Source organism: Abramis brama (assembly GCF_963993115.1).
Source record: "Abramis brama genome assembly, chromosome: 23".
Taxonomy (NCBI): Eukaryota; Metazoa; Chordata; class Actinopteri; order Cypriniformes; family Leuciscidae; genus Abramis; species Abramis brama.
Genome location: NC_139985.1, coordinates 27,144,692 through 27,163,942, shown reverse-complemented (window position 1 = coordinate 27,163,942; position 19,251 = coordinate 27,144,692). Strand labels below are relative to the sequence as shown.

Sequence of the window (19,251 nt, the reverse complement as noted above, 5' to 3'; positions counted from 1 at the left end):
GAGGGTACAGACCCTACTTTTCAGGCTTCATCCTAACTGAAATGAAACCTCATAAGTGAAGTGACTGCAACTTCACACGCTTCATGAAAAAATCTGTTCACTTGAAGGAGCGCTCAGCTAACAATTGATTCCAATGGAGTTTTGCATTAGCATGTCGCTAAGCATAGTGCTTCAAAAAGCATAAGAAACACAAGTATAGGATAAATATTCAATTAAATAATCAATTTCTTTCGTCCCACATCTTAGATTTATTATTTTATTTAATAGAGGCCATTAGTGCCCACCCTAGACTGTAAAAAAGATGGACGACTTGTCTCCACTATAGACAAATTAAGTCTCAATATCCCAGAAACGGTCGTTGCCGATTATGTTATTTGGATCCTGAGTCTGCACTGTGGTGATCCTGAGTTAGAGCCGCAGTATCAAAGTGCTGCCCACACTCCCGCACAGCTGTCAATCATCACGTTATACCCCGCTTTTATAGCATCAAATATAACTAACTAAAACCAAACTTATTGGAAAAATAAGAACTAAAAGGACAAAACCTACCTTTGAGTAGTGTAATTGGATTTTTTATTTTATTTTTTGGTTAGTGCCTCATTCGATTACATGGAGGGGGCGGGGTTTATGAGCTATACTGCAGCCAGCCACCAGGGGGGCGATCTAAATGCTGTGGCTACACTTTTCACAACATGTGCGCCGCCCACTTTTCCAGCTGCGTTGGTTCTGGAAGTATTTTTTCCATTCAGTTTTCCCATAGGGATTGATTAATCATATCATTACAAAGTTTTATTTTAAGCAAAAAAGTATTTTAAAATTGGGCAAAAAGACTACAATCCCATGAAGCACTGTGAATGACTATTAAATTAAATTAAATAAAAAAACGTAAAAATATGAAATAATTAATTCAAAGTTGTGCTATAGAAACAATATAATTTAAGTTTGTTGCAAAGAATATATATATATATATATATATATATATATATATATATATATATATATATATACATATATATATATATATATATACATATACATATATATATATATATATATATATATATATATATATATATATATATATACATATATACATATACATATATATATATATATATATATATATATACACACACACACAAATACTTAAGTATTTAAAAGTTTGAAAGCATAGGGAGACTGACTCTTACATCATTCACAGTGCTTCAAGGGAGTGGGAGGAGCAAGGAGCTCTTTTGGCGTAATTTGCTTGTTGCTACTCTCTGATTGGTGGAACTTTCTGTACAGCATCATGGGTAATGTAGTTTTTCACCATGAATTCAGCTGTTAATCATGATTACTAAATAAAATAAGTTCAACAGAAGCAATTAACAACCTCTGAGTTCACAGTAGGTAGGAGTTTTTACTTCCAAAACCCGACTGTTTCACTCTATCAAACTTGTCACAATGCATTCTGGGATTTATAAATGGAATGCTTCCTTAACATTTGTCCTTAACAAAGTATCTTAGGAGGAAGCGCACCTATTACGCGTAAAAATTCTGCCTACAAAGGCGCATTGCTAGGTTTCGCATCAAAGCACGTTTTGTATTAGGTCCTCTTCTCCAGTGTGCTTTGATAAAGCATCGGCGGTGGTTGATATGGTTTTTTTATGATCTTATTATAGATGATATATTGTTATAATCTATTAAGGCTGCATGTATGTCACATGCAAAGTGGATGACTCACGTTGTATTGAGGTCATCATTTATGCTGAAAAGGTCAATCTCGTCTCCAGTGGTGTATGTCATGTCATTTATCCAACCAATGAACAGGCCCGATTTCCCAGCAGACTGGATTTAAAGGGAATTTGCGACTGTTAGTCAGATTTGTAGAACAGCCACACCTTCCTTTTAAGATCTTGCCTGCTGCTCTTTCCCCAACGGCCTGCATCTGCCAAGACGACTCACATTTCTGCTCGTGTGTGACATTTAAGACCTGAATGCAAGGTAAAAAAATGGCCTATGGTGAATATTTTTGTTTGTGTGTTCAAAGGACTTTTCTTTTTTTGTTGTTTTATCTAAATCTGAGTATTTGAATTTGAAACAAGACATTTTAATTGACGTAATGAAATAATTAAATATGACGGATGTTACGCTGCGGTGCGGATCTGATTAATGATTTCAGGAGGTGTTGAATCAGAAACAGGAGATATCAGCATAGAAAAAGACTAATCTAATCAGGAAGGGGGCTGTATCTCTTAATCAAATGAAAAGGTCATGTGGTCTTGGTATGTGATTAGCCATGTGTGCATCAATCTTATAATTACTATACTGAAATGTGAAAATTGTTAGCTATTTATATATTTTAATCTTTACAGGGAAAGTTCACCCACATAAAAAAAAAAAAAAAAAGCTGTCATCATATATTCCAACATTCAAACATAACTTTCTACTGGGAACCACAAAGATTCTTATTCATAGTGAGGACTGGGACTCAAAAAAGCATCACAAAACATTTATTTGCAAATGATCGATTTAGCAGCAGATTTCATCTAAAACATCAAAAAAAGTAGTTTGTCCAGCTTGCACACTTTTTTCCACACTGTAGGAGCGTGTTTGTCCTATTTTTAGATCCTTTGTTTTAACACGTATGTTTGTTGAACAGATAAAAAGTAAACCTTTGAAAATAAAGTTGGATATTCCGATCCATTTAAGATTAAACAAAAAAAATAAAAAATAAGAAAGAAAAGAGTTGTCCATTTCATGCACCTTGTCAAAAACAATTGAAGTCCATCACGGTCAAAAAGTTTGTTTGACCTTCTTCGTGCACCCTTCTGTGTCGATTTGACAACATAAATACAGTATGCGCCCTCTAGTGGTGTGAAGGAAAATTACATGAACCCATTAATGGCTCCTACACATTGTACTTGGTTTGACATCAGTGAGCATGTTTACATACACACTAATACGTTGGCAACTAACAAAAAACTGTTTACTGAAATAACCTGTTTTAGCATTGTTTTCAGCCAATGATCTTGCAATGCAAGAAAACGTCTCAGATTACGACTGTAACCATGTTTCCCTGAGAAGGGTAACGAGACACTGCGTCTTGGATTGATGCTCTGAGGAACGCCATCAGCGTTATCAGTGTCTGAAGCAAGTGTGACAAACACACCAATTTTATTGGCCAACAACAGTCCATGACATCCCTAGCGGAGCGCCACATTATAAGCTGTACTTTAAGACCCAACACCAGTTGGGGAGGGAATACAAATAGCTAGTTCAGGGGGAGAATGCAACCTTCAGTTTCATCTGAAGGGAGGCAAATATGAGAGCGGCATAATATAGTTGCCAAAGATTCTCGCCATGAAAACACACAGGGTGCTCCAGATCCACTTAAACACCCTAAAACAATTAGGAGAGACCTAATCACGCCCTATCTGTACTTCTCCAGGATGCATAAAAGACCAGGATCCGTAAAATGACTTTACGTGGAACCCAACCGAAAAGGGGAGCAAAGACCTTATTTAAGACCCAGTTGGGGAGGGAATATAAATTGTCTGCCATACTTAAGTTCACCTTACTCAACCATAAGGGGTATCCTAAAGAGCATCTACCAAAGGAAACGTGCTAGGCGCTAAAATTAGCACTAGTAATTAGCACTTCAGGCTACAATATTGATGTTGCCCCACCTCCAAGGGGAAGCTTACATCCTTACTCTTACTCATGAAGGAACAACTTACACTAACCTCAAAGCGGCAGCAAAGGAGCTTATGCTCTTCTTAAAAAAAACAATTACACCGGGGCAGAGCAGCTCAACCCTGACTTGAATAAAGCCACTTCTTTGCGCTATAGAATTGACCATGGGTCTTACAAGAGAGGCCTATGAAGTACCCATCCAAAATGGAGTAAAAATACCTACTCTAACACCCAACAGCAGTTGAAGAGGGAGGTAAATGAAGTAGAGGGAATCTATACTGCCCTACATAACTCTATTCACCCTGCATTAACTATTAATGGTGTATTTACTAAGCAACCTGTTCCCAAGGGAGCATAAGTCTACTTTAGACCCTAAGACAGGGGAGTATATTAGCCTGACGTCGTCATACTCAGATTCTAGTCAGAATATGAGTCTGATACTGCTCCATTGGGCTGTGATTATGGGGTGTGTTTCAACCGAACCAGGAAAGAAAATGCCTCTGCACTCAATTGGATAGACCTACAACCAATCAGAGCAACGGAGTAAGTGACGTATGTTCTTCATTCATCTTTCCGATCGACAAATGCCTTGATCGCGGTTCTCTGTTCCTCTTTTAAAATGAATGCGCTGTCGATATCTTCTATAACAGACGCAATGGCGCAACCTACACATCTCAATTCTCCAGCGGCAGCCATCTTTGTTGTAAACGAATTCAACCCAAACGATCTTTGGTGACGTGGATGATTACGTTACTGTTGATCATCTGTCCATCATAGTATAAAGCCCGCCCTGACAATTTGATTGGTCCGAACAGCTCTGGTTCGAGCATAATTGCTCCATAACGGATCAAGTCCAGACCGAACTTCCCGACCTCAAATGTTGTGGGCGGGGCTAAGTTCGGCTGGCATCCAGGCTAGGAGTATATAGCTCAACCTTGGAAAAAAATACTTTCAGGATATCAGGGCAGAGCAAGAGAGAGGTATTACTATTACTATTGTAATACAACTGTAAAATTCAATAACTAACATGTACTGTATGGCTGTCTTAATTTCTTAATTTTCAAACATTAAACCACCAAGCTTTTATTTTGTCAGAACACCAGGAGGAGCCATTAAAGCTCTGCTTTTGCTGACAACAGCCAGTTTATATGTTCGGGAAGCTGGTCGATGCATATTTTATTCCTAAATCCACATTATAATCGAGCATTTCCTGGGAATAACAGAGCTGCTCTGAGACACTGAAAACAATGAATCATGAACTGTATAAAAAACCACAGTGCTGCACTTCACCGTGAAATATTCAGAGTGTAGCCTTACCAATAACATCTCGGACCGCTAACTTAAGTGGCAATTTTGGTCTTGACAGCAAATGAGATTTAAGTGAATAACAAATTAAATACTTGTCTTTTCACTAGCCAGAGTTGTCTTGTGCTTTCAGCCCACTGGGTGTATGTACTAGATTTAGGATATTTTTATTGTGCTTTTTGTCATTTTTTAGAGCCCCCTTATGAAAAAGAGCACCCTGAACATTCAACCTAGATTTCCACAAAAGAAAGACGTAATGCACATTTGGAGCGGAATGAGAATGAGTAAATGGTGACATTTTGAGGTGAACTATCCCTATTAGCAGAATCTGAAATAAATTGTCATTCGCATTTCTGTTTTCTTTGATGCAGTCTCTTTTCCAACTGCATGTTGGGGGAAATGTGTAAGAAATGAAGCCTATATAAAGTTCTACCACAATCTGCGCTTTCCTCTCATCTATGATGGTGAACAATGTTCACAAGTGCAAAATCAACTCTAAAACTCATCTTAATATTGCTCGGAAATTCAGTGTAGGAGGTTTGTTAACACGTCCAGATGGACCACTGTTCTACACATTTTTATAGATCCCCTGTTTTGGGTGGTCCTGAGCGGCACGCATTATGTTCAGAGTTTCATAACGGCGTGTGAAGTGTTCACAGAAAACACAGAGGAACACTGACCTACTTTTCTCCTCTACTCTGATTCACTGGGACAGACACATGTATCATTCATAAGAAAAGCTGCTACTCGAAGCAGCTGTTTGCATCTCATCTTCCTTGTTAAGTGAAAAACAGGTCATAGAGGAATGGACATTCGCCCACGGAAGGCCTTTTTGATCTATGAGTGTTTCGACAACATCTCTTTACTTTCCACAACTGCTGACAGCATCTTGCCGCTAAGCTGTCTCATTACAGTTTCAGCAGAAATGTGAATGTAGACATGTGGTGTGGCATATGCGTATAAAGCAATAAATGAACAAAGAAGGGTTTGAGCCAAAAGTACATTGTTTTCACTTTTTATATGTCACATGTCAACTTTATTTAGGATTTCGCAATATGGCTTCCTCTGTAGATGTCTAGCTAAGCTTCCTCAAACATGTGTGGAGCTATACATTTACAGTACCATACACTCTTAAAATGAATAACTTTTTTTGGTTCCCCAAAGAACCTTTAAGTGGACAGTTCTCAAAATAACTATTATTCCTTTAGTGTATTGAACATTTTAAAAATCTAAGAAAATAAAATCTCTTTATGGAGCCATGGATGCCAATAATGGACTTTCATTTTTAAGAGTGTATTGCAGTCTAGAGACCTGCGCGGGACACAATTTTCAGTCCCGCTCCCGCCCGCTCCCGCAGTGTTCAGTCCCGCTCCCGCAAAGATTTGTCATTTTTAGTCCCGCTCCCGCCCGCATCTGTGATATTATGTCCCGCTCCCGCCCGCAAATGCCCGCAAGACGGCAGGCATCAGGATGTATGTTCACTTTCTGTCTCACGAAAGGTCTTGGGGAAAAAAATGCGATTTGTGTCCGTTGTATGTTAACACCTTTTGGCATTTATCGCAGCAGGCAAAAGGTAGTTGATTCCCCTCTCCATCATGCACAACCGAAAAAGACTGCCAAATGTCTGATTTGAGGTTTCGTGATTTTTTTTTTTGTAGTAAATGTGCCTTTCTTTAGAGAAGTGCTTACATCTGAAGCGCTTAGGCCTATATCTGAGGCACTAGAGGTGCTCTTTTCCTCGTCCATGCTGTCTATTTTGAACTTGAAGCTTTTGAATTCGAACACGGAGCAGCGGGAAGGAATTGTCTCTAAACAAGTGTGCGTGAGATTAGGCCCCGCCCTACCCCAAACGACAACATCCAAGTTTAGGCTGCTTAAAACGTTTTTATTGCTGCCAAACAGAATCTCCCTCACAACTACAAATTATGTACGCTACTTTAATCATTTATATATTTTACTTTACACTCATATTTAATTTGCGGGAGTGCAGCGTATCATCCCCCCCCGCCCGCACCCGCTAGTGCACCTTCATCATCCCGCCCGCTCCCGCAATGACCTTTCAAAATGTGTCCCGCGCCGCTCTGTTTTGCGTCGGGTCCCACGGGACTCCCGCGGGAGTGCAGAACTCTATTGCAGTCTCTAAAAGGAATAGTTCACCAAAAATGTGAAAACCATTTGCTACATTTGATTCTTTATTTATTTGCTGGTATTTTTTTCCATGTTACAGAACAGGAGAATTAAAAAAAAACAGGCATGCAGTTCTTTTCCATTTAAACAAAACCAAACAACATAAAAGTATAATTTATGTGGCTATTTGTGGAATTCAGAAACCCTTGTTATTAGTGACATCACTGGCCCTTAAGTTGATGAACATGCAGTCAACAACTTATTGCTCATGCTCGCACTTGCACACGTAACGTACAAGAGACTGAACGTGGTTTAATGCCAGATATACTGGCGAAGTTCTTTTTTGTTCTACGCTTAGAAGTAAAAATAAGTTGGAAATACCTTTGCAGCAATATACTGTTAACAAACATCCAGTTACCATTCAATCCAGATTGAATTTAGGCTTTGATTCACATGTGAGCATTGATCAGCGAATATAAATAGAAGCTCAACCGTACCTTCTTGACACGTGAGAACAAACCTCATTGGTTCTTACAGAAGCTCAAACGTGATGCGTAACACAAGACTGAACCTCATTGGTTCTTACAGAAGCTCAAACGTGCTGCGTAACACGAGACTGAACCTCATTGGTTCTTACAGAAGCTCAAACGTGCTGCGAAACACGAGACTGAACCTCATTGGTTCTTGCAGAAGCTCAAACGTGATGCATAACACAAGACTGAACCTCACTGGTTCTTACAGAAGCTCAAACGTGCTGCGAAACACGAGACTGAACCTCATTGGTTCTTACAGAAGCTCAAACGTGCTGCGAAACACGAGACTGAACCTCATTGGTTCTTACAAAAGTTCAAACGTGCTGCGAAACACAAGACTGAACCTCATTGGTTCTTGCAGAAGCTCAAACGTGCTGCGTAACACAAGACTGAACCTCATTGGTTCTTGCAGAAGTTCAAACGTGCTGCGTAACACAAGACTGAACCTCATTGGTTCTTGCAGAAGCTCAAACATGCTGCGTAACACAAGACTGAACCTCATTGGTTCTTGCAGAAGCTCAAACGTGCTGCGTAACACGAGACTGAACCTCATTGGTTCTTACAGAAGCTCAAACGTGCTGCGAAACACGAGACTGAACCTCATTGGTTCTTACAGAAGCTCAAACGTGCTGCGAAACACGAGACTGAACCTCATTGGTTCTTGCAGAAGCTCAAACGTGCTGCTTAACACAAGACTGAACCTCATTGGTTCTTGCTGAAGCTCAAACGTGCTGCGAAACACGAGACTGAACCTCATTGGTTCTTACAGAAGCTCAAACGTGCTGCGAAACACGAGACTGAACCTCATTGGTTCTTACAAAAGTTCAAACGTGCTGCGAAACACAAGACTGAACCTCATTGGTTCTTACAAAAGTTCAAACGTGCTGCGAAACACAAGACTGAACCTCATTGGTTCTTGCAGAAGTTCAAACGTGCTGCGTAACACAAGACTGAACCTCATTGGTTCTTGCAGAAGTTCAAACGTGCTGCGTAACACAAGACTGAACCTCATTGGTTCTTGCAGAAGCTCAAACGTGCTGCGTAACACGAGACTGAACCTCATTGGTTCTTACAGAAGCTCAAACGTGCTGCGAAACACGAGACTGAACCTCATTGGTTCTTGCAGAAGCTCAAATGTGCTGCTTAACACAAGACTGAACCTCATTGGTTCTTGCTGAAGCTCAAACGTGCTGCGTAACACAAGACTGAACCTCATTGGTTCTTACAGAAGCTCAAACGTGCTGCGAAACACGAGACTGAACCTCATTGGTTCTTGCCCGTCAAGTGAACATGCTTGAGCTTCCTTTTACCACAACTGATGTGTGTTGATGAATGTTTATATGTAAATAAAAGCCTAAATTCAATCTGTTCATCATATAAAGCGATCGAGTCTCTTAGGAAAATTTGGACTAAACCGCTTAATTCATATGAATTAGTTTTACGATATTTTTATGAACTTTTTGAAGCAGCAAAGTGGTAGTTGTGTAGCTGTCAATGGAGGGACAGAAAGCTCTCAGATTTCATTAAAAAGATCTTCATTTGTGTTCTTAAGATGAACGAAAGACTTACGGGTTTGGAACGACGTGAGGGTGTAATTAATGAGAATTTTCATTTCTGGGTGAACTAACCCTTTAAGAAAGCATCTAATCATCGATGTGGATTTGAAATACACTCACCTAAAGGATTATTAGGAACACCTGTTCAATTTCTCATTAATGCAATTGTCTAATCAACCAATCACATGGCAGTTGCTTCAATGCATTTAGGGGTGTGGTCCTGGTCAAGACAATCTCCTGAACTCCAAACTGAATGTTAGAATGGGAAAGAAAGGTGATTTAAGCAATTTTGAGCGTGGCATGGTTGTTGGTGCCAGACGGGCCGGTCTGAGTATTTCACAATCTGCTCAGTTTGGAAGGAAAAACATCCCGTATGCGGCAGTCCTGTGGGCGAAAATGCCTTGTTGATGCTAGAGGTCAGAGGAGAATGGGCCGACTGATTCAAGCTGATAGAAGAGCAACTTTGACTGAAATAACCACTCGTTACAACCGAGGTATGCAGCAAAGCATTTGTGAAGCCACAACACGCACAACCTTGAGGCGGATGGGCTACAACAGCAGAAGACCCCACCGGGTACCACTCATCTCCACTACAAATAGGAAAAAGAGGCTACAATTTGCACGAGCTCACCAAAATTGGACAGTTGAAGACTGGAAAAATGTTGCCTGGTCTGATGAGTCTCGATTTCTGTTGTCAGAATTTGGCGTAAACAGAATGAGAACATGGATCCATCATGCCTTGTTACCACTGTGCAGGCTGGTGGTGGTGGTGTAATGGTGTGGGGGATGTTTTCTTGGCACACTTTAGGCCCCTTAGTGCCAATTGGGCATTGTTTAAATGCCACGGCCTACCTGAGCATTATTTCTGACCATGTCCATCCCTTTATGACCACCATGTACCCATCCTCTGATGGCTACTTCCAGCAGGATAATGCACCATGTCACAAAGCTCGAATAATTTCAAATTGGTTTCTTGAACATGACAATGAGTTCACTGTACTAAAATGGCCCCCACAGTCACCAGATCTCAACCCAATAGAGCATCTTTGGGATGTGGTGGAACGGGAGCTTCGTGCCCTGGATGTGCATCCCACAAATCTCCATCAACTGCAAGATGCTATCCTATCAATATGGGCCAACATTTCTAAAGAATGCTTTCAGCACCTTGTTGAATCAATGCCACATAGAATTAAGGCAGTTCTGAAGGCGAAAGGGGGTCAAACACAGTATTAGTATGGTGTTCCTAATAATCCTTTAGGTGAGTGTATAGTGAATATGATAACATCCGATGCAGTTCTCAAATATAATTTCCTATTCAAAATATGCAAATTAGCACCTCACATTTAGTTGCAGCACACTAGAACTATTATCTAATATTTTGTGTTCTACCAACAAACAAACCAAAAAAATAGCAGCATGCAGAAACGAAAGAGCGTTCATTTTGAGTGAATGATTCCTTTAAGTCTAAAATGCTGTGGTTCTGTGTTGGGCTCTGGCAGACTAATGAGCCGCGCATATTCATTTTTCTGTCTTAGATAATTAGCATTGAAAGCTGGAATCCTCCCATCTGTCAGCGGAAGACATGCAGCCTTTTTTTATTTGACACGGTAATTACAAATAACAATATGCACGGGTAAGGGCTAATCGGAGGATGATAATGAGAAACAACAACATTTGAAGCACATTCATTTGTCATGTTGGACGTGGGCAGTCTTGGAATGATAAGCCAGTCGGGAAGCCCAAGTGCTAGCAGAGGTCCATCATCCGCCAATCAGATATGACGTGTAACATGAAGGACGGCGGGATTCATCAATTAGACAGCTCTTTGTCAGACTGAACCGCCCGCTCGCTGTGTGACTGATGATAGTCTTAATAGAAGTTCCTGTCCTCAGTCACACCCTGACAATATTTCGTGCCATTTCTGACTCCATCCTGCTATTTCTACCCTTCGTTACAGCATGGGCATCATTAGTTTAGCCTCAAACTGTCTGTCATACGGTGCATTCTCCTCATTTACAGTACAGAAGACCTGAATGCTTAGCTTAAAGCAATAGTGTGGCCAGAATTAAAATTCTGTCATTATTCATTCACCCAAATGATTCAAACATGTTAATGGGTTTCCTTATTGGTCTACTTTGAACAGAATATTGATAGTTAAACTATTATGAGATTATTAATAAAGCTATGTACATATTGTTGAAAGAGAGGGTGTTTCGTGGCAGTTTTGGGGATTGTATCCACTCATTCACAAATTCCTAGCATTGTGGGCAATTTCAAGTTCAACTTCAATCAAGTTAAAGGTGCAGTCTGTAAGATTGACAGCTAGTGGTTGAAATAGGTACTGCAGTCCAAATTCTAAATATCAGAGATCGTTGTGTCCCCCGCCCCCTCCTCAGACTCGACGCACACGGGGGTTGCCAGTTTAAGGACACGCAACAGGAATGAGCGAAATTGACAATGAAAGCAGAGGAGATTTATCTGCGTTTTAATATGCTCTCGTTCATAGAGATTTTTAGATGGATGTCAAGGCTTTTTAGGTTTGGTAGAATCTGCGATCTCTGACCCAGTTTGTTTGCTGGCTGCAATACGCTGTTTCTCCTGCCAACTGGCATCCCGGGGTGTCAAATTACTATTGGGGTGAACTGGCAGTGGGCGGAGTCACACAGACCAAAACAAAAACAGACATTCCAACACAGAACGCACATTTAAAAGTAAAATAACTGGCTGTAGAAGTGTTTTTCAGAGAAACGAGTATGTGAACTTGTATTTTTATGCTTTAGAAGAGTGAAAAAGTTACACACAGCACCTTAAATTAAAAATCTTAAGAAGATTCTTCAAAAATTCTCCTTTTGTGTTCCAGAGGGGGAAGAAAATAGCATATGGTTTTGGAACGACATGAGGGTGAGTAGATATAATGAGAGAATTGTCATTTTTGGCCAAACTGTTCTTTTAATGTCCAAAAGCCAATTTAATTATCCAAACCATTTTTTTTCCTTACCAGCGTAATGATCATTTCCCACAGCAGCTGGGCACTGATGACATTACATTAGCATTCTCGCCAGACCAAATAATAATGCTGTCAGCGTGTGAGCGTGCAGCTTTTGTTGTAAAGAAACACGGAGCAGGTGATTTGTGAGTATCTGTGTTCATATATGTCGGCGTGGGAGTTTGGGGCTGCGTGTGACGTTGAAGAGCTGTTGTCAAGGAAACTATGGTGAACTAACAGACTGTTTTGTTTTCTCATTACTTCAAATCTGCCCTGTCAATCATGACAGAACACAATGACACAAATGGGGCAACCAACTTCAATTATTCATGGTGCCCGTCCTCTCATTTATGGCATGCAGGCATGACAGGACTGTCATAAGGTCGGCACTGATCATTTAAGATTGCAGAAGATGGAAACGCTTTGCACTCTCTGTCAGTAAGAGTCTATTTGTTGTTATGGTCTCGGACCGAGAAATTAAGGTTTGGTCTCTGAACCCATTAGAAGAGCAACGGGACAGATTTTACTACAGAACATCTCAACGGGAAATGGTGTTATTATTTTGCCATCACAAGAAGTACAGCTTGAAAATGGTAGGACGTGCTTTAGTGGGGTTTTATTTGTTTATTCTTACACATACAGTAAGATCCAAACACTCTGAAAGTGCCACATGCAAGTAAACATTAAGTTTGGAAAAAATAATTAAAGGAACACTATGTAACTTGCATAAAAAACAAAACTGCATGCATTTTGCAGAAGAACATTGTTTTGGTTTTTCTGGTTTGTGCTTTGGTTCTGCGTGGCTGTGCGGATGAATATTTTTATCCTACTGTTCATAAAACATTCACTACTAAGCTTAAGAGATAAAACCAGTTTAGATGGAAATGATCTCAAGCTGACTGGCTGAAGACGTTACTGTAGTTTTGCCCATTAATAGACACGGTACTTCCTTGAAAATAGATTCCAGCACAGCACTACAACAACCATAATGAAATGAGCCTTCACAATAGATGAAGCTTTACAGTTAACTCTGTTAGAGAGATATGGCAGTTTATCTGTTCAATAAAATACATTTCTCACCTGTTGAGGAATAAAAACACCATCATCTGTAATGATGAAGACGCAGAAAGCTCATACGGATCCATGTGCACAGTGTTTAATAGTATAGAAAACAGTATAGGAAGAGGAAAATAGGATTCCAAGAGGAAGAACAAGACTTTGCAAGTCAAGTGTGTGCGAGCTGGGCTATTTATAGCCAGACTAATGAACATGATGCAGTTCAGGTGTGTTTGTGACCCGGAAGTCAGTACTCAGGTGACGGCTCCCTCCTGTGGTGCACTGGTGGTATTACAGATGGAGGTACCGGTATGACATCATCTCCGTGTCTTCTACAACATTTCAAATCCCTCGGTTCTCGCCATCTCTGAAAAGCCAAGCCGATGTTGATTCTTGTTTTATTACGAGCTCTGTCACGTTATCTTTTTACCTGCAGACTCTCCTCTGTTCGGCGTTTGTTTAAAACAGGTGATTCCTCTGAGGTTGGAGATTTAGCGGCTCCATGTCAATGTCTCTTTCTCGTTCGTGACAAATAACCTCTGCCACTCGCACACCAGACACAAACACACACACACACACACTCAAATAACCTCTGCCACTCGCACACCAGACACAGACACACACACACACACACACTCAACTAACCTCTGCCACTTCCACACCAGATACGCGTCTGGAGCAACTTTTCTGTTTACGGATATGACGAGACACACAAGAACGAATGACGCAAGTATGCAATTTCGTGAGAAACTATAAAATAAAACACTATAAAATAAAATAAACACTTATAAAATGTTTACCATAGTGAATTACTGGAAGACAAAACAGGTTTTGGAACAAGGATGGATGGTTTATAAAAAAAAAAGGGAAAAAAAGAATTGACTCATTATTATTGTTAATTTTGAACAATAAAAAAGCGCTATATAGTGCACTTTAAGTAAAGTTACTTCCTCATTGATCTGTAAACTGAACTGAAAAATAATTGAATCCAAAGACATTCAAACCGCCTACTAAATAAACATTAGTCAACTTGCAGGTCTTCTAGCAGCTTTCCAAATATTTTTACATTTAGGCCTACCATCAGAAGTTTAAAATGTAATGTAGTACAGCTGTAACACAGTCCAACATTAAATTTAACATTATACTTAAACAATACATTTGATCAGTTATAGTAGTTTACTATTTAATAAATGTGTACATTTCCATTCACTACCATCACATCATTCACTTCCATCCCCTTTTGTTAACATATAGAACTAATTATTTCCTAAAACTGACAAAAGTGAAGTTCTTCTTATTGGGTCTATTTAAAACACTGTTTTTATCTCTGCTTATTGACAACTGTCCAGTTAGTATTTCAACCCAAGTGAAATACCTTGTTATTTTTGATGGTTTGCTCTCTTTGGGCTCTCATATCAAAAATATTTCCCATATTGGAAATTATTCCCATTATTATCATTTTTTCATTTATGAAATATTGCTAGACTTTGTTCCTCACTTTCTCAGTCTCAAGTCCTTATTCATGCTCTGGTAGCATCACAGATTGATTATTGCAATTCTCTTTTATTTGGTGTCCCTGAAAAACTACTTCAGCGACTGCAGTTCATTCAGAACTCCGCTGAGGATTGTTACCCGTACACACACTCCTGACTCCTGACCATTTTACACCTACTCTTTTTCAACTACACTGCCTTCCTGTTCGGTACTGAGTCAAGCATTTTATTACAGCTCACCTATAGACCATTCGGGTGTTTGCAGCAGTTTGTGGCTGGAGCTTATACATATACCTTTGGCACTGTGGTCTAAATTACAATTTATTCGCCCTGGTTTTGCACTCAATTGTTAATGGTGGTAAAGATTGTTTAATATGTTTTTTTGTTTTTAGTAAACCTGTGGACAACATAACTTGACGATACTTACACTGCACACACTCACAACCCAAACTGTCTTATCTAGTTACTTATTAAAAACGTACATTTTCAAAAATAAACATATCTGCTTATCATATCATAAATTCAAACGCCGCTCCGTTGTCTTCATTCATCCGCATGAATAGTTTCACTATCTGTTCAAGTTGATGTCTGATCGAATGTCATAACAGATGATCAGACAGAACGTGTTTTTGCTCTTAAAAATACGAGACGCACATAATAGTCTTGAACGTGACACGCTGAAAAAGCTGCGAGACGTGGCGCAACGGTACCCTGGAAATCCAGAGTTCTCGCGAGAGCACAAGTTGAATTTGCTCAGTGAGTTACTCTGGCGTCGAGTAATGATGCTCATTAAATATGCCCTTGTATCCGAGCTGCACCAATCACATCGGGTTATCTGATATAGGCGGGCCAGAGGCGAGCTAAACAGATGACGACAGCGCTGTGACGTTGAAGTCATTAGTAAACATTGCAAGATGGCTATGGATGAACACCAGTTGTTTGAAACGGCTTTGGCTGCTACAATGAACGAGTTAGACTTGGCTTTTTATCTAAAAGAGGAACAGAAGACACCGCTCGAATCGTTCCTTTGCAAGAAGGACGATTTTGCTGTTTTGCCGACCGGATACGGCGAGAGTCTGATCTATCAGTTAGCTCCGCTGGTAGCTAAAGCGATAACTTGTTGTGATTGGTCGTAGTGTTATCCTATTGCATGCAGTGAGATTTTCAAATGCATGATTGATTTCCAGGCTAGCGCAACGGTCAAAGATGATCATTTACATGTAGAGCATAGAAACACTATTAAAAATCGTACTGTAAACAGCGCGGAGTAATCACGTCATCTTCATAAGTCTTTATGATTGGCCCAAAGCAGGCTTCTTACGTCATCGCGTTCTGACCTCGTACTTGATCATACCGTGTTCTTCATTCCGCGTTCACACAGAGCACATTACCGGTAATTTACTGGTAATGTTACAATTTTTCCTTACTGGTAAATTGGCGGAACCAATTTACTGGTATTTTTAAAAAGGTCCTGTTCACACATGAAATTACCAGTAAAGACTGTATGTGTGAAAGGGGCTTATGGGTGTGTGTGATTTACGTTGTAGAACAAAAGTCAAAGTCAAAGTATAGTCAAGTTGTGTTTACCACAGTCTTTATTTTACACATAAATCGAAAACCCCCACAGGAAAATCTCGAAGGAACCAGGGGCTAATTACTCTTGCGAGTTCAGACATCACACCTGCACAACTCTATGACACATGATAGATATGCACTTTGTTTTCACCTATTTCAACTTAAAAACTTGAGTTCAGTTGCTGCCTTAATTTTTCAAGTAGAATCAACTTGGTTATACAAGTCATTCAACTTAAATTATATTAAACGACTGGAAAAAAAAAAGAGTTTAATCTTGTATAACTTATTTAAAAAAAAAAAAAGTTAAATCATGTTAAAACTAGTTGCCATGACTTACTGAAAATATTTTACAGTGTTTTACGGCATCCTCCTCCGCTACGACAGTTGAGGAGCCTATGAAGTGTCCAATATTCCACATTTTGCTTTATTCAGTTAAATAAGCTCATCATCCGGGTATTTAAACAGGGTTCGTACAAGGTGCTAAAAGAGCTTGAAGTACTTGAATTTGACTTTTTGAAATTTAAGTCCTGGAAAACCCTTGAAAACAGCCAAATTTATGAAGAGGTACTTGAAAAGTGCTTGAATTATTGAAAGACAATATATATGAAATAAGTGTTTTTTCTATGAAACTATACTTTAATGCAAAGTGAACATTGCAGCCAATCTGATTAAGATATAAAGATATTTTGCATGACTATGAATGTGATATTGCTCATAAACATTTAAGTATATGATACAGCTTTCATTCATCAGGTCAATCATATAGTCATGGGGGAAAAATCAGTTTGAACAAGGAAAGCAATATCTTTGTCATAGTATGGTTAACCATTAAATGGTTAATCTTGCCACAGTCATTGCATACTTTGCATGTGCTGCACTTTTGTTTTGTTTGTATATTTGTATAAGATAATAAAGATATTGTTTTGATAAGTGATATCTATGACTGAAGTCCTTGAAAAACCAAAAAAGTAGAGCTTGAAAAGTCCTTGAAAGTTCTGGAATTTCATTTTACAGTGTCTGTACGAACCCTGTTTAAAGTGCACTTTTTCTTTTTGGACTTCTCAGTGTGAACACTCTACTATAAAACGGCACAGTACGTGAGATGCACTTTCATTCTGGCCATGCTATCCTAACAAGCTAATAACTATGTTTGGTCATGTTAGCTGTAATATACTATAATTAACATTACTGAAAAATCTCTTGATGGAGAAGAGTACTCTGCTCACTCTTCAAGTATTTGTTTTTCTGCCACTTTTCTGGCAGCCATTGGTAGGGGTTTATTTTCATCTGCACAGGAGGCTGAAGTGGGTTCAGATGTGATTTTGTCTGGCTGTAAATAGCTGTGATATTTAGACCTCTGTGCAAATTGTCACCCTGAAACCATTCTACCCCATAATCAAATAGGGCACATAAATGATGCAAAACGTCAGTGAGTGTGCTGTGTATAAAATGATGAATGTTTGCTTGTAATATTCTCAATTATCCATGATGAAGTGTCTGTAGTGTGAGGTGGGAGGGTTGATAGAGAAGCGGGTGCCATGGCGATCACACTGGCTCCGCCTCCCTCTCCCTCTAGAACTTTCTGTTCCACCACTGGAAACTGCCCAACACCAACTGTTGCATTCATTGATAATGCTGATTAGATTGCATTTTGGTAGTTCCTGTCATTTTATTTGTGTTTGTGTTCATAAGTAATACAGAACCTTAGTTAGTTTCTGGATGGCCACACTGATAAAGAATCCGGCTGAGTGTTCCTGACCATGACTTGTAGCAGATGCCATGGTCGGGAACACTCATTTGGATGGATATTTAGCATTTTTTATTTTCAGTTTTTCTGTTTGGCCTGAGCACAGATGCACAGAAGCTTTCATTCTCAGTCTTCATAGTTTACAGTCTTTGTTTAACAGTTCTGTCTAAAAAAAATTATTAGACAGAACCGTTAAAGAAAGAGAGTGAATATTATATGAAAAAGTATTATGGCTTTTGCCTTTCTATTATTAGAAATTCCATCGGCATTCAGCAGTCTATATCATTTATACTTAAAGTCTTTGAATACCGTAGCTGTCGGGTGGAAAACGTGTAAGTCCAATATGTCCAAAACCTCTACTTTTCAGGAAATTAAAAAAAAAAAGAAGTTTTTTTTAAATAATTAAACTTGATATTGTGACTTTATTTGTGGTCATTATATTATTAACATTTTACCAAAATCAAGCTCAAAAGGCGTCACAAGTGTTTTGTCTGTCACTGGAACAGCCGCATTTGAGGCAATAAGTGCATCTCATTATTTTTTCATCAACTTACAGGTTATAAAGTTTAACATAGCTCTGTGGTCGCTCAGATTTTCTCTGTCATTTGGCCAAAATCTCATTTTATAAAAGACAAGCCATTTAAGACAGCATTGGCTTGGCTTTGACTCGATGGCAAATGCTAGACACTCTTCTCCACTCATACATAAAGCATTAGCTTTTATATACAGAGTTTCTTGAGTAAAGAAAACACTTTACTTATTCAAACAAATAGTTCTTTATTTACCATTGCATTACAAACAAGCAGAGGCAGTTCAAAATTGAGAGAGGTGACGGATTAAGGTTTTGCCAACAATTTGAGGAGCCAATGGAGTTACGAGGTTTAGTCGCAAGCTCTTTTTAATAGTTTTCATTGAAGTAAAGGGTGACCAATAGTAATGATTTAAGGAGAAAAAAAGACTAAATATGGAGATACAAGGTTTACACCCGACAGTGACGATATTTCAAATTAAGTTAAAATTTTCATTTTGATTTATTTTCTAATTTATTTCTAATTTGGTAAATATGTAAATTAATTGTATTGCAGCAAGTGTTATGCATGTTTTATTTACCATCTTTAAAGGGTTAGTTCACTCAAACATTTTAATTCTGTCATTAATTACTCATCCTCATGTCGGTCCAAACCTGTAAGACCTT

General features: G+C 39.1%; 1 protein-coding gene across 2 annotated transcripts in view; it reads left to right on the top strand.

The window, feature by feature from the left end:
* Nucleotides 1-19,251, top strand: part of cpne5b (copine Vb) — a 177,392-nt gene that overhangs the window by 146,030 nt on the left and 12,111 nt on the right. The window lies entirely within an intron of this gene.